Source organism: Bison bison, unplaced genomic scaffold (assembly GCF_000754665.1).
Source record: "Bison bison bison isolate TAMUID 2011002044 unplaced genomic scaffold, Bison_UMD1.0 scf7180017864533, whole genome shotgun sequence".
Lineage (NCBI taxonomy): Eukaryota > Metazoa > Chordata > Mammalia > Artiodactyla > Bovidae > Bison > Bison bison.
Window position 1 is genome coordinate 16560544 of NW_011495082.1, and position 13178 is coordinate 16573721.

A 13178-nucleotide genomic window follows, 5' to 3' on the forward strand; every position below is an offset into this window, starting at 1 on the left:
AGCCATCTCATCCTCTGTCGTCCCCTTCTCCTCCTGCCTTCAGTCTTTCCCAGCATCAGGGTCTTTTCAAATGTCAGTTCTTTGAATCAGGTAGCCAAAGGATTGGAGCTTCAGCTTCAGCATCAGTCCTTCCAATGAATATTCAGAACTGATTTCCTTTAGGATGGACTGGTTGGATCTCCTTGCAGTCCAAGGGACTCTCAAGAGTCTTCTCCAACACCACAGTTCAAAAGCATCAATTCTTTGGTGCTCAGCTTTCTTCACAGTCTAACTCTCAAATCCATACGTGACTACGGAAAAACCATAGTGTTGACTAGATGGACCTTAGTGGCCTTAGATGGACCTTAGGGGTCATAGTGAGTCTTTTAAAATGGAAATCCAGTCATGCCATTCTTCCCAGACCCTGCCGTGACTCTCCATTTGACCCAGGGAACAAACCAAGGTCCTTGCAGAGTGGGTGACCTATGGGGACCTACAATACCTTCTCCATACCTACCGGCCTTGCTCCCCTTTCTTCTTTGACCGCAGTCTCCTCCTTGTAGCTGCTTAGCTCCAGCTCTTTTATCTACCTGGAGACACCTGCAGATATCCGCCATGTGCATTCCTTGCCTGCCTTTGAGTCTCAAACTGATGCTCCCCTTACCCCCTGCAGTTTCCTCCTCACCCAGCGGTCCCTCTCTCCATTACCCTTCTTCCCATTTTCTTTTTCCCAAGGAGGAGAGTCACCTTTTCACACACCGTGTTAGTGACTTTTTTGTGTCCAAGTCCATTTTCCTGCTGCACGAGGCCCAAGATCTTTATCTGATTTGCCACTGAGAGATTCTTGTTGTTGTTGTTTAGTTGCTAAGTATTGCCAGATGCTTTTGCAACCCCATGGACTGTAGCCTGCCCAGTTCCTCTGTCCATGGAGTTTTTCAGGCAAGAATACTAGAGTGGGTTGCCATTTCCTTCTCCAGGGGATCTTCCTGACCTAGGGATCAGACCCGCATCTCTTGCATTTGCAGGCGGATTCTTTACCACTGAGCCTCCTGGGAAGCCCATGGTATATTGTAAACCCCTATAAATTGTTTTTTGAATAAATGAACAGGTATAGAATAAATGATGTCCTTCCCACTTCTGATTACTTTTCTCCCTTCCAGAGCCTCACAGCCACCCTTATTTGTAACTGGACAAATGAATCTACCATCTTAGATGTAGCATCCTAAACCACATACTGCACTGAAACTTATAAAGTGAACCTCAAGCACAAGTATCTTTTAACTATTTTAAGTGATCATGACAGCCTTGTTTCTGTCTGTCAGAAATATCCACAGATCCTTCATTATCTCTTTTAGCTCCAAAAACGAATTGCTAAAGGACAAGAGACATTTCCAGTTTAGACTTAATAGCCTTCTTGATTTGTGTGCAACTCCACTCCAGCACTCTTGCCTGGAAAATCCCAGGGACAGAGGAGCTTGGTAGGCTACAGTCCAAGGGGTAGCGAAGAGTCAGATATGACTGATGCAACTCAGCAGCAGCAGCAGTGTAATACAGGTCTCCTTTAAATTATAGATGGGAATGAGGAATGAGAATCTCAGAATAAATGCAGAATAGTATAAGAAAATAGATTATAATCCTCTTGTTTCAGTCCAGTTGGGCTGCTACATTGTAATACCATTGATTATGTGGCTTATAAACAACAGAAATTTGTTTCTCACTGTTCTGGAGGCAAGAAGTCCAAGATCAAGGCTCCAGTAGATTTGATGAGAACCAACTTCCTGATTTATAGATGGCCCGCCCCACATTGCAGCTCACCTGGAGGAAGGGGGGAGGGAGTTCTCTAGTGCGACTCTTTTATAAAAGAGCACCAATCTCATTCTGGGGGGCTCTGCTTTCAGTTCAGTTCAGTCGCTCAGTTGTGTCCAACTCTTTGTGACCCCACGTACTGCAACACGCCAGGCCTCCCTGTCCATCACCAACTCCCGGAGTTTACTCAAACTCATGTCCATCGAGTCTGTGATGCCATCCAACCATCTCATCCTCTGTCGTCCCCCTCTCCTCCTGCGCTCAATCTTTCCCAGCATCAGGGTCTTTTCAAATGACTCAGTTCTTCCCATCAGGTGGCCAAAGTATTGGAGCTTCAGCTTCAGCATCAGTCCTTCCAATGAACACCCAGGACTGATCTCCTTTAGGATGGACTGGTTGGATCTCCTTGCAGTCCAAGGGACTCTCAAGAGTCTTCTCCAACAGCACAGTTTGAAAGCACCAATTCTTCGGCACTCAGCTTTCTTTATAGTCCAACTCCCATATCCATACATGACTACTGGAAAAACCATAGCCTTGACTAGACAGACCTTTGTTGGCAAAGTAATATCCCTGCTTTTTAATATGCTGTCTAGGTTGGTCATGACTTTTCTTCCAAGGAGCTAGCATCCTTTAATTTCATGGCTATCACCATCAGCAGTGATTTTGGAGCCCTAAAAAATATAGTCTGACACTGTTTCCACTGTTTCCCCATCTATTTCCCATGAAGTGATGGAACCAGATGCCATGATCTTAGTTTTCTGAATGTTGAGTTTTAAGCCAACTTTTCACTCTCCTCTTTCAGTTTCATCAAGAGGCTCTTTAGTTCTTCTTTGCTTTCTGCCATAAGGGTGGTGTCATCTGCATATCTGAAGTTATTGATATTTCTCCTGGCAATCTTGATTTCAGCTTGTGCTTCCTCCAGCCCAGCGTTTCTCATGATGTACACTGCATATAAATTAAATAAGCAAGGTGACAATATACAACCTTGACGTACTCCTTTCCTTATTTGGAACAGTCTGTTGTTCCATGTCCAGTTCTAACTATTGCTTCCTGACCTGCATACAGATTTCTCAAGAGGCAGGTTAGGTGGTCTGGCATTCCCATCTCTTTCAGAATTTTCCACAGTTTATGGTGATCCACACAGTCAAAAGCTTTGGCGGAGTCTAGAAAGCAGAAGTAGATGTTTTTCTGGAACTCTGTTGCTTTTTCGATTTTTCGGCGACGTTGGCAATTTGATCTCTGGTTTCTCTGCCTTTTCTAACTCCAGCTTGAACATATGGAAGTTATTTACCTAAGGCCTCACCTCCAAATACCATTACATTGGAGATTCGGATTAAAACATGAATTTTGAGGGAGAAACGTGCTTTCTGTGTATAGTACCTTTCTATTTCATAGATTTGAAAATAAGATGGCAGGATTAAAGAATGAAAGTTGTTAGGAGAGAGTCTGACATTAAGTAATGACCCCAAAAATATGGAAAACTGGCCATTATGGCAATATTTTTAAGAAAGCAGCAGTTCTGTATATCATGGCATAGTTAAGTGTTATTATTTGGGTCAATATACTAGAAGATTTTAAGTGAATTTGCGTGATAACATTTGAAGACTGTAAGGATTCTAAATGAGTAAAGATCTCATAAATTAATGAAAAGATATAGCTCTACAGAAAATATAGTGGATGTATATGTTAGTATCCATGGGGATCCTGAGCCAGTGCCCCATGGATTCTGAGGGACGACTGGATATTCTTTGTGTTCAGATGTGTTGATATTGATGGATAAAACAAAGTCTAGAGAAAATAAATATTTTGTTGGAAATTTTAGACATAAAATATATTGACTTGAACATAGTGAATTTTTAAAACTGACAATTGAAGAAGAAATTTCTATATACAGTCGTTTAATACCAGGGGTCTTTGATCTTACTGGGCAGCGGTAGTGCTGTGTAATTTGGGATCGGGTTCAGCTGCATGTAGCAAAACATATGAACTGTCTTGAGTAAGACAGAACTTAATTGTTATCACAAATGAAAGAATGTTGGGGATAGAGTGGTATGGCTCTTCCTTCTGTTTATCAAGGCCCCAGGCTCCTTCTGGCTTAGCATTCTTTAATCTTTACATTATAAACCCTGTCATTTTGGTCCAGAACAACTGTTAAGCCTCCAGTCAGCATATGCTGCTTCTAACCAGCAAGAGTGGAAAAGGGGCAAAAAAGGACAGACAATCAGCAATCTGCCACATGGCTTTACCCATCTGTGGTTGAGGCTGGGGCATGCTGTCCTTTCCTTGAGCATCAATACGGCAACTAAAAATTAGACTCTTGTGATGAAGGTGGCAGGGAGAAATGGATATTGTAAGGTTAGTGGTCTTTGTTACAGGAGGACATTTTCACTAAATAATTAAACTGGTTTAATTGGTGGAAAGTTAGAAGAAACACCTTCTTTGCTCGATTTTACCTTGTCCTTTTCAGTATAGGAATAGTGTGTCACTGAGCCGTTTTTTTTAATTTGTTTTTTAATTGAAGGATAATTGCTTTATAGAATTTTGTTATTTTCTGCCAAATATCAACGTGATCAGTCTTGGGTATACATACGCCCCCTCCCTCTTAAACCTCCCTCTCATCTCCCTCCCTAGCCCACCCCACCAGGTTGTTTCAGAGAACCTTGTTTGAGACAATTTTGTCATTGTGAATAGTAAACAAACTAGGATAGAAATAAGAAATAACACACATAATAAGCTTCATTAAAATTCAGTTATTTAGAGTGAAATTACCTAATTCTTTCAGGCAACTCATGCTAGCAAATTGTACTTAGCATAATTGCAAGGTTAATACTATCTCTTTTTTCCGGATTAAATGGCTTCAATTTGCATTTATTGTGGCAGTTGTCCTCTGTACTTGGAGTAATAACACACTACTTATTTATATATTCCATGGCCCAGAATCGAGCCTTGTTTTTTCACTCTCCACCTGCTCACTGTCAACTCTTGCACACGCACACACACACACACACACACTCATGTTGTTTCTCCACTTTGTAGCATAAGGATCATTATTTCCTCTTTTTTTTTCTTTTTAATCAGAGGTCAATACTTACCAGAACATCCACAGTCTGTGGTCCTTCTGTACTTTGAAGGTTGTATCAACTTTGTTTTGTGTCCATAAAGACTTAAAGAGCTTCAAAGGCTAAGAGAGAGAGTTTTAATGCTTAAAGTATGTTTAGAGAGTGTTCTCAACCATTTCTCTCAATCTTCATTTCATAACTTTACCAAGGAATATAAATGAACAGTTGAAAAAATATAGGTCATGTGCTACAAGTATTTATAAATTGTTCATAATCAGAAACTCACTGGGATTGTGTTTTTGAACCTGAAAATATCGACTTATTAATTTGTCTTGAAAAATAAACATAAATAATAGTATCCAATAAAATATTAACAAATAAGACAAGGAGAACTTGAACTGTCAGATATCTAAAGTTAAAATCTGACATTAGAAAGGAGATTTAAGTCAATGAAAAAGAATAAACATCTGGAAAATATGTTTAAATCTATATAGGTACATAGCATGTGTCAAAACTGTCTAGAAAGGATTTCATTCAGTTATAATTGAGTAATTATTTGTGATAAATAAAACTTGCCTCCTAATGCATGCAATACAGAAAAATATATTTCTGATGGATTCAAAAGTTACTGACAGAAATTAAATCACAATTCAACTAACCTCAGGATGGAGGAAGGACTTAAAAATGAGAGGAAAAACATGAAGGCTAAAATATTGATAATTTGATTTCACAAAATACGACTGAAATTTTTCTATATGTATATATACATGTACATAAATGCATAGAAAGGAGACTGAAGCAAATTTGTTAATAGAAATTACATTTATTTAAGTAAACGGGATTGATGTGGAATGTTGGGTCATGTGGTCTTTCACAGTTTACTCCAAGTATTGCTATGTTAAGTCAACAACAGTGTAATGAATTAATGCATTATTTATTAAATCAAAACAATTACAAACATCAGAAAAAGAAAGCAATTAATTCACAGGCTTGTTGAATGACTTTTATGAGTCAGACTCTGAGCCAGACATAATTTCCACATCGGATCTGCACAATGTTACCAGGTTTTTAAGTAGCTCTGGTTTCTAGAACTGTGGTTGCTTACATTTGATATGTATATTTAGTGTAATGACTTTATTTTTTTCTCTTTGCAAAGATACTACTAAGTCGAGGGTGCATCTCAAAATGAATGATCCAAGCAAATAGGCATTCAAAATCAGTAAAATTAAAGATCTAAACCTCACAGCTTATACAAAAATTAACTCAAAATGGATCACAGAGTTAAATACAAAACATAAATCTATTACACTTGGAAAGAAACATAGGAGAAAATCTTTAGCACCTAGGGCTAGGCCAAAAGTTCTTAGACTTGACATTAAAATCAGCATGCATAAAAGAAAAAAATTGATACATTAGACTTCATCAAATCGAAAGACTTTTACTCCACACAAGTCCCTGTGAAGATGTAAAGACATACTAGAGACTGGAAGAAAATATCCGTAAACCACATTATCTGATAAGCTCTCACAGTTGACCAAAGCTCACAAAATTGTTTGTGGTAAAACCAAGCAAGCCAGTTAGAGAATGGACAAAAAGGTGTGAATGGACATTTCACTGAAAAAGATAGATACCCAATTACCACATGAAGAGATACTTTACAACACCACCCACTTGGGAAATGCAAATTAAAAGCACAATGATAATTTTTTAAAAAAAGAATAAAAATTCCTACCTTTTGAAAAAAAAAAAAAAGCACCATGAGATAATATTACATACCTATCGCACTGGTTAAGACTGAAAATTACTGATAACACCAAATGTTGGCAGAGATGTAGACAACTGGATCCCTCACACACTGCTAGTGCAAATGCACAGAGGCGTAGCCACTCTGGAAGAGAGCAGGCCATTTGCTCAGCACTATCTTGTGACCCTGGCATTACATTCTTGAACATTTATTCCAGAGAAATGGAAATTTATGTTCGCGCAAAACCCTGTACATGCCTATTCATGGCAGCATTATTTGCAGAAGCCTGAAACGGAAAACAACGCAGATGTCCTTCACAAAGTGAATAGTTGTACAAACTGTGGTACATCTCTACTATGAATTAAGACTCAGCAGTTCCAAAGAATGAACTGTTGATACTTGAAACAGTTTGGATGAGTCCCAAGGGAATTATGCTAAAAGTGAAAAGCCCATCTCAGAAAATTACCCACTATAAGATTCTGCTTTTATAACATGCTTGAAATAACAGACTTACAAGAGAGAGAGAACAGATTTCCTTGTTGTACTATCAGATTAGAGTTCTGCAAGATGTTATTGTCAGGGGAAACGAGGTGAAGGGTATATGGAAATTTCGTATATGTGAGTCTACAATGATCTTTAAAAAAAAAAGACGAAAACCTAATGGTTTCTTAGCTAAGGCAAGAGGGACAAAGGGTCCCACGGCCTGTGAGTCACAGAGCTTAGATCTGAACTCAGGTCTCTCTGACTTTCAAGTTTGTCTGTGTTTCCACGGCACCTATCATCTTCCTGGAAAGTCCCACTCAGGGTAAATGGCAGTAATTTTTACCTGCAGGCTTTGGAAGCTACTTCTCCAGACTAGCAAACAACAATTGAGATCAGATCTTAGGTTGTAGTCAAACTTCTCAACTGTGTTTTACAAAAAATTTCTGGCAGTGCCTCTCAACACAAGACCACCTGGAGATCTTGATAAAATGCAGATTCTAATTCGGTCAGGCTTGGGTGGGCCCTGAGCCTGCCCATTTCTAATAAGCTCCCAGGCGATGCTTGAACTGTGATCCATGTTGTGATCCATGGACCACGCGCTGAGCAGCAGGGATGAAAGGAGCTTCCATCATACCTATTTGTCACTAAAAGGATGCTGGACAACAAACAGTATTTCAGATGGGGTTAGGATGCTGCATTCCAGCAGCATAGGAGTGAGAGAGGAAAGAATCCATTGTCTGGGTGTAGCCTAAGCCCTGGGATCTCATCCATAAATGAAGACAGTTGACAGGCGTTTTGCATGGGAAGAGAAAAACTCGAGTCAAAGTCACCCAAAGCGGTGCTTTGTGGTCAGCTGCAAGAATGACAGCTGTTTATTGTGCATGTGGTGTCTACTTCTTTCATTCACGTGGAAGAGAAATTACTGATAAGGTAGGCAGTTTATTGTGTCCACAGCCTAGACTGTCATCCGACCTGACAGCTCCATTTCCATCCGTTTAAGTATTTAGGGATTTGATTTGTCCTGTTATCTAAACCAATTAAGATCAGAACAGCCACAGCTTCCGTTTATTCAGGGGTACGCAGGTTTCCCTTTTGTATGACTGAATAGAAGAAAAACATTGTACCAAAGAGGTTTCGATGCCCTTCTTTCAAAGTCATCCTTTAATTATTAATGCTTTCATCAGGCTTTATGAAAGGTGCCATGTTTCCTGAAGTAACTAAAGCTTGATAGGGCTTTATGTTATGATGGGAAATTAATAAATGAGTGATGAGAATGGGGGAAATGAAGTGTGAAATTGCGTGGTATTTCACAGGGTGAGCTGCTTTTGTGATCTGTATTTTATCATGTCCTGGGTCCCATTTGGTGGAGGATTTGCTCCTGGATCAACGAGCCCTTGGGCTGTCATTGTTTCTTTAGAACAACAGGCGTGAAGGGTGGAACACCGACCAGCCGTGCCTTGGGCCAAACTCTCCTTTCTCAGGGGGTTGTGCTGCCTTGCTTCTTAAAGCCAAGTGGTTGCCGTTTGCCTTTTCCTTCCCTTTGAATCGTCTCTGAGGGTGGAACGAAAGTCACACAAAGCTCTCCTTGAGAAGCTCACTTTCTCACTGGCCTCCGACCTCCAGTCTGGCCCCCAGCATCCTCCTTGTAGCCTCCACTATCACAGCCGGAATGATCTCCTACAACACATCTCTGATCCCATTAGCTACAGGATAAGGGCTAAACAGCTTGCATGGACTACATGTCCTTAGCATCCTCTTTTCAGCCTCATCCCCACCGCTTCCCCTTCCAGCGTTCCTGGCTGTCCTTGTAGCTTTCTCCTGCCTCAAGATCGACCTGTAAGCTGCTTCCTCTGCTTGGGATGCTTCCTCTCCATTGGCCACCTGGTGAACACCTGAGGTTTTAGCTCAGTTATCACTTCTTCCATGAAGCTGCCTTAGTCAGAGCTGTTTGGTTTCAGGGGATAGGAACCCACTAAAATGATCACAAATAAAAACATTTACAGAAATGAAAGAGCAGGCCATTCCATGGACGTTCCCGAATAAGGCAGTCAATATAGCTAGGATTTGGGGGGTTCAAGGAGGACAGTCAGGAACCAAGCATGCCTATGCGGTGCTGCCTAGCCTCCTCCCTGTCTCTGCTCCATTCTTTTGATTTGCAAAGTGATGTTTCAGCTTCTCTACCCTGTGTCGCTTTGGGTCTGATGCTACGTGAATTCCAACTCAGCTAACTTCTCCTTTTCCCAATTTCAAATTTCCAGGGAGATTTGGATAGGCCCCGGTAGATCAAGGGGCCAATTAGCTATGGCTTGGGAGTGGGGTCCCATCTCACATGGGGCTCATCTTTCAAAGGCGAAAGGTTGTGTTTGGTTTTGCTACTCTGATTCCACCATGAGTAGAAACCTCTTTCTGCCAAGTCCCACTTTATTGAGCTTCTACATACAATTTTGCTCATCCTTCACTCAAAAGGTGCAAGGTTCCCGGATTGAAGGGCACAGCATCTCATTTCATATGAAGAAACCCTTCTCCAGATTCTGGGGTGGTTTTCCCTCTCAAGGTTTCCTTGCCGAGTAAGAAGAGCAAGTTGGAATCCCTGCTCTCACTGGGATTATTGTAAAATCTTTTTTTTTTTTCCCCCTTTTGGTTGGTGCAGGGAGCTCAATTCTTTGTTTATTTGGGGGAAACTTGCAATAAAATTTAAAGGGAAATTGGTTTTTTTTTTTTATCCCTTGTGCTGTGAAATTTATCTACTTGAGTAAGCTAAAGATAGTAAAATTACATTTGGGCTAATATCATTCTGTTCTCTAAACTGCTTTCTAAGACTATTCCAGTGAGAGTGCCTCAGATGATAAGGGGCCAGATTTTTCTAGGAAAACTTATTTAAGTAGAAATCCTAAAGAAACTCAATTAAAGCTGAAATCAGTTGGAGAATTATGGAGTTTTTTTTTTTTCTTTAAATACATACCACATCCTATAAATTCTCTTGTGATGCCCTATTTTAAGAATTTATCTTAGAGAATACCAGTTCTGTAATAGGGAGAAGAAAACACAGGGAAGCTTTTTATTGATTGTTACCAATGAAAAATACCATTTTTGAGGGGCCTACTCCAAATAGCCTGCATGATCCTCTCAACAAACCTCTTATTTCATGCTGGGATTTACATAATATATAGAGTGATTTCCTGCCGTGGGTGTCAAAAGAAAGCTATATTGGAAAAAAAGAAGAATGGGATAGATTTTTTTGAATTATCATCTCTCTCTCTCCACACAAGCTTTTCTCCTTCTTTTTAAATCTTTTAACCAGGAGCCATACAACTTGATTATGCTTTACTTTTCCTGCTACAACAAGATAATACTGATATCTGTTATGGTTGCTTCTAATGATTATTTTGGGGAATCATGTGAATATACTTTATAAGCTGTGGCATTTTAGAAAGATGGAGCACTTTTGAGGCCTTGTATGTGCAGTGACGGGAACAAGGGTGCCTAACACATGGGTCCCGCCCTGAAGGGTTAACCCTTAGCCTGGGAGTCAGACAGGTCCAAGCTCCTTGCTGGGACATCCTGAGTCAAAAGATTTGGAGTAGGGATTGCTACTGTTTTAAGCACCCCACCCCCTTCCCCAATTAGTACTGGGCAAACTTGGATATACTGACCAAAGATTTTACTTTCATTTTCTTCATTTGTGAAATGGGAGATGAAACAAAATATGCCTATAGCCAGTAGATCATGACCGGGTATGAGTAAGGCAATATTCCTGAAAGTACCCACATGGAACTTGGAGCTCAATGTGTAAGGTCTCCTTCCTTTCAATAAAATGAAGAAGGCATTGATCAGATCCCAAAGGAAGTACTGGAGAAGGAAATGGCAACCCACTCCAGTGTTCTTGCCTAGAGAATCCCGTGGACAGAGGAGCCTGGTGGGCTGCTGTCCATGGGGTCGCACAGAGTCGGACGTGACTGAAGCGACTTAGCATGCAGGCATGCATTGGAGATGGAAATGGAACCCACTCCAGTGTTTTTGCCTGGAGGATCCCAGGGACAGAGGAGCCTAGTGGGCTGCTGTCTATGGGGTCGCACAGGGTCGGGCAAGACTGAAGCGACTTAGCAGCAGCAGCAGCAGCAGCAAGGGAAGTACAAATAAAGTGTCCTGGGTGTTCAGAGCAGTAGGAAGAGGACTTGCATTTGAGATGAGGAGAGGCGTCCCCTCTGCTGGCCCATCCATGAGGAGTGGAGCATATGGTGGGTTTAGGGGGCTGACGCTGGCATTCTGTAGAACTTGGTCCTACAAGACTTGGTTTCAATTCCCTGCTTTTTCATTTAATAGCCAAGTAACCTGGAAACACATCAGTTAGCCATGTATGCATCCGTTTTCTCATTTAAATAATAAGGATGATAAACCTAACTGATAGGATGTTGTCAGACAATAAAACACTCATCCATCCATCCATTCAACAAATGTTTCTGAGGACCTGCTCTCTGTTTGACATTGTTCTGGATGCTGTGGATATAGCAGCAAATTAAAGAAGCAGCAGAGTATCACCATGTGGTCAGTGCTCAAGAAATGAGAGCCGTTGTTATACTGTAATGAAAGTCTTCCAGTCCTGTAGTCTGATGTGTATGTTATAACTATGACAGAGGTACACATTTCTAGAGCTTTCGTTGTTTGACTGGAGCCACAGAATCATCACCAACTCAATGGGCCTGAGTTTGAGCAAACTCCAGGAGATAGCGGAGGACAGAGGAGCCTGGAGGACTGCAGTCCATCGGGTCATAAAGAGTCAGGCATGACTTAGGGACCCCACAGCAACAAGAACAACAGAATGAAAGTCATGGGTCTTAGTTGGAAGGGACCCCAGGGCTCTTAGAGGATATTGTTGATGTTTCCCATTGTTTATACATTTGGTAGCTGTTCACACAGTGTGTGCCATTATTTGATTTTCTAGGCCATGGCTTTTAAATTGATCTTCACCCAACCTGCAACAGAAAAGATGTATTCTAGGGTCTTCACCAAAGTTACTAAATCTGAATCTAACTATGTCCACTAAATGTGGACCCTGGAATCTGCATTTTAAATTTTGGGTGATTCTAGAATTGTAACAACATTGTGTTAGGAAGACCCGGGCTTCCCTGGGGGCTCAGAGGTTAAAGCGTCTGCCTGGAATGCAGGAGACCCGGGTTCTATCCCTGGGTCTGGAAGATCCCCTGGAGAAAGAAATGGCAACCCACTCCAGTATTCTTGCCTGGAGAATCCCATGGAGGGAGGAGCCTGGTAGGCTACAGTCCATGGGGTCACAAAGAGTCAGACAGGACTGAGCGACTTCACTTTCACTTTAGGAAAACCCAAATGGAGCTTCCCTGATAGCTCAGTTGGTAAAGAATCTGCCTGCAATGTGGGAGACCTGGGTTCAATCCCTGGGTTGGGAAGATCCCCTGGAGAAGGGAAAGGCTACCCACTCCAGTATTCTGCTCTGGAGAATTCCACGGACTGTATAGTCCATGGGATCAGAAAAGGTCAGATATGACTGAGCAACTTTCATTTTCACTTTTCACTTTCAAAGTGACCTCAATCCTGAAGACTTTCTGCTATCAACAGCTTCCTGATTTTGCATCTGACCTGGCCCATCTAGACCTGAGCAGAGAGGCTTCAGAGGGAGCAATGACCTGGAGAGCAGAGGTTCTTCAACCTGAAAACTTTAAAGGCATGCATTTCTTGTCCTACTCCCAGAGTTTAACTGAGACGGTCTGGACTCAAGCATTGATATAAGATCTAAGTCAGAGGATTCTTGGACTAAGCAAGGTTTTGGATTTGCTTACCTAGTCTAATTTTGCTTCAAAAACATCCTCCAAGATATTCCCATCTCCTAGTTTGCTTTTCAACCTTTCAAAAATGCTTTGGAGTAGCTCACCAGGTTTTGATACTGCAAGATTGCTATGTAATGTGAGCTCAGCTGTATCCGACTCTTTGCAACCCCCTGGAAGGTAGCCCTGCCAGACTCCTCTGTCCATGGATTCTCCAGCTATGAATCCTGGAGTGGGTTGCCATTTTCTTCTTCAGGGGATCTTTCTGACCAGGAATCAAACCTGCAATCTCCTGCACTGGCAGGCGGA

General features: G+C 41.4%; 1 long non-coding RNA gene across 1 annotated transcript in view; it reads left to right on the forward strand.

Annotated features, from left to right (window-relative positions):
* The window catches only part of LOC104982551, a 76374-nt gene extending 63573 nt beyond the window's left edge, over nt 1-12801 (forward strand). Inside the window, exon 3 of the long non-coding RNA XR_824529.1 lies at nt 12629-12801. This is a non-coding gene — a long non-coding RNA (uncharacterized LOC104982551). The remainder of the gene's footprint in view (nt 1-12628) is intronic.
* The last annotated feature ends 377 nt before the right edge of the window (nt 12802-13178 follow it).